This window comes from Sinocyclocheilus grahami, unplaced genomic scaffold (assembly GCF_001515645.1).
Source record: "Sinocyclocheilus grahami isolate Dianchi unplaced genomic scaffold, SAMN03320097.WGS_v1.1 scaffold641.1, whole genome shotgun sequence".
Lineage (NCBI taxonomy): Eukaryota > Metazoa > Chordata > Actinopteri > Cypriniformes > Cyprinidae > Sinocyclocheilus > Sinocyclocheilus grahami.
The window spans coordinates 753,380-756,850 of NW_015505820.1; the positions used below are offsets into that span (position 1 = coordinate 753,380).

A 3,471-nucleotide genomic window follows, 5' to 3' on the forward strand; every position below is an offset into this window, starting at 1 on the left:
ATTTATTTTCCAAATACAAAGAAAATATACAAATACATTTTGTTTTTATTCTGCTACATATTCATTCTAGCGACATGCGATTCGTAAGGGAGTTGTTCTTCTGACTCGAGTCTTTTCAATTCATTGATTTAACCGGCTCACACAACTAATTTGTTCACATGCAAAAATACTCAGTATTGTAAATAAATTGTAGTATTGTTAAATATAAATTGTATTTAGGCTCTAAACGGCAATGAGTCATGGCTCTAACAAATTCAACTTGGGAAATGGTCGAACTAAACGCAATAAACAGTAGCATGTGTTTACAAGTGGTGAGTTAATTTTTTTTTTTTTAACCAGTTCAATTAAAAGAACGAACCGATTAGCGGGAATCATTCATTGAGGGAACTTTCGTTTCTGTGAACTTTGTGTTTCACTCCGGGCTCAATATCTAGACACACTCATAGACGCCAGCTGATTTCTAACAGTGCGGACGTGTACATTCATTTTAACCGTTGGCGTGCTTTATTTTTCTCATCGGATCATATCAACTCTTGTTTATTATAATACAGGATTTTTAAGGAAAAAATGGCAACCGTTGAGGAACTGAAGCTGCGAATCCGTGAGTTAGAAAATGAACTAATTAAATCTAAACAGAAGCAAAGTGATGCTGAACATCATCTCAGACCAAAGATTGTTAAAATGAGTGCTGAAGTCGTAGACTCAAATCCATACAGGTGAGCAATTTGATGCTGCTGTTTATTTATTATCACTGAACATATGATGGAAGGCTAAACCCGGTGCGATAGTCACTTTAATTTAGTGTTTAATATCTCACAGTCGTCTAATGGCACTCAAAAGGATGGGCATAGTTCAAGACTACGAGGTAAACATGTGTATTTATTATTTTATGAGACTTTTATATTGATAACTGCTTGCTCGTGTTCAGATGACCACTATCATCTGCTGTTATTCTCAGAAAATCCGCTCGTATGCTGTGGCAGTGGTGGGAGTTGGAGGTGTGGGGAGTGTCACTGCAGAAATGCTCACCAGATGTGGCATTGGTAAGGTAATGCACCTTTATCCTCATTCCTATAGATCTAATATATAGGATGCATGAATCAAATGGAAGGATGCACTGACTGGCCGGTCTATGGTGTGCCGCCTTAATGTTTTTCAGTTCAAATTGGTGCATTCTTCAAGCCCCATTATTCTTGTAGTGTGTGTTGCAAGTGGGAGTACAGGAGGGAAGCCAATAGCATAACACCCAGAGACATGCCTGGGCTCTGCAGTAACAGACTGGCATGCCTCTTTTTGCTGTGTCTGGCTTTCTTCCCCGCAGTTGCTGCTGTTTGACTATGATAAGGTGGAGCTGGCCAACATGAACCGCCTCTTCTTCCAGCCACATCAGGCAGGGCTCAGTAAAGTTGAGGCTGCAGAACACACTCTTAGGTAAGCTGGAGGTTACAGTCAAGACATTTATAGTGTTTCAAAAATTCAAATATATGAGATTCAAATAAATTTTTTTAACTTTCTGTTCATAAAGTTTCAAAATATTAAAGGGGTCATATGATGCTTTTTTAAAAGATCATTATTTTGTGTATTTGGTGTAACAGAATATGTTGACATGATTTAATGTTCAAAAAACACATTATTTTTCAAATACTGTACATTATTGTAGGTCCTCTAAGCCCCGCCTCTCTCAAACGCTTCGTTTTCTACAAAGCCCCCTCCTTTGACAAGCGCAGTCTGCTCTGATTGGCCAGCTGACCCAGTGCATTGTGATTTGTTGCTTTTGAGACCCACAATTACAACATCACCACAATAGACAACTTCACACATTTCATGGACCGCATTAGGTGATTTTTTTTTTTTTACTGCCACAGTAAGCTCAAGTTTTCCATCTCATTTTCAATTTGGCTGTAATAAACAAACTTGCTTTTGTGTTTTCAGTCACGGAGGACTTGAGGAGGGGAAGCCTGTAGATTTGGTCCTCAGCTGTGTTGATAACTTTGAGGCTCGGATGGCCATTAATACAGTGAGTTTTTGGCATTAAACTGTAAGAATTAGTTTGAATATATATCCATATATTTTTAATCTTTTTTTTAGAGTGGTTTTCACACATAGTCACTGCAGTTTAGCAATTACATACATGTTTGTTTCTCTCTCATAGGCATGTAATGAGTTGGGTCAGATCTGGATGGAGTCGGGCGTCAGTGAGAATGCCGTTTCTGGACACATCCAGCTCATCATCCCTGGAGAAACTGCCTGTTTTGCTGTATGACACACTCACACTCCCAAAACACATACTGCGTGTCTTGAATATGAATTATGAACTTAAAAAGCATTTCATATAGTTGTACCCTCTTCTACTATCTAGTTTCTGTGTCATAAACCAGCTTTATAAACAGGGGTGCACATAAGTGGTGCGCATGCACAACTAAAATAAAAATCGCGCTATGTAAATAAGTTCAGACCGCTCATTTGCATACCCGCATGGTTGACAGCTGTTAAAGGGGTCATATGATGCGATTTCAAGTTTTCCTTTCACTTTGGAGTGTTACAAGCTGTTCGTGAATAGATAAGATCCCTAAAGTTGCAAAGACTAAAGTCTCAAATCCAAAGAGATATTCTTTATAAAAGTTTAAACTCATCCACGCCCTCCTAAACTCCTCGTTTAAACACGCCCCCACATGTCTAAGTCACTGTGTGGGAAGATTTGCATAACACCGCCCAAATGTTCACGCAAAGAAAGAAGGCGTAACTTTGATTCTTGCTGTAGTATTGTTGTTGCCGCTGCCGCCATGTTGTGGAGACGCTGTGTGTTTCGTTATGAAAGCGAAACTACTTTGTTTGGTCTTCCAAAAGAGGACACAACTAGAAATTGTATTTACAACAGTTCAAAACCAAATATTCAGATATGTGCAACTAATTTTACGGAGGACGAGGACTGTTTTCTGGGAGAGTAGCCTTCAATGCCGGTGTTCCGGTGAATTCAGTTCCCCTGTTTCCACTTCGGCGTGCATGCTGACCACAGTCTATGATGCTGACAAATAATGCTGACTCGCAGTCTGTAAGTACGTTTTCATATTTAAAGGATTTGCCACTGATGATTAAAACGTGAGTTTTGAGCAGTGTAGAGTAGCGCTTGTTGTTTGTTGCAGACATGGTTTTATGTTTACGCGGCGCGATGCAACGCAATGCGTAAAAAGACAGTATAAGTCATTTTAATCCGTAATTACGTCCCCACTGGATGCAACAAATGCCTAGTTTATAATGGGTTTTAATGTTTTTGTCTCGTCACTCTCTGGGAGAGTAGCCTTCAATGCTGACTCGCAGTCTGTAAGTACGTTTTCGTATTTAAAGGATTTGCCACTGATGATTAAAACGTGAGTTTTGAGCAGTGTAGAGTAGCGCTTGTTGTTTGTTGCAGACATGGTTTTATGTTTACGCGGCACGATGCAACGCAATGCGTAAAAAGACAGTATAAAT

At 39.4% G+C, this 3,471-nt stretch overlaps 1 pseudogene; it reads left to right on the forward strand.

The window, feature by feature from the left end:
* Positions 1-418: 418 nt before the first annotated feature.
* The window catches only part of LOC107558327 (ubiquitin-like modifier-activating enzyme 5), a 4,677-nt pseudogene continuing 1,624 nt past the window's right edge, over positions 419-3,471 (forward strand).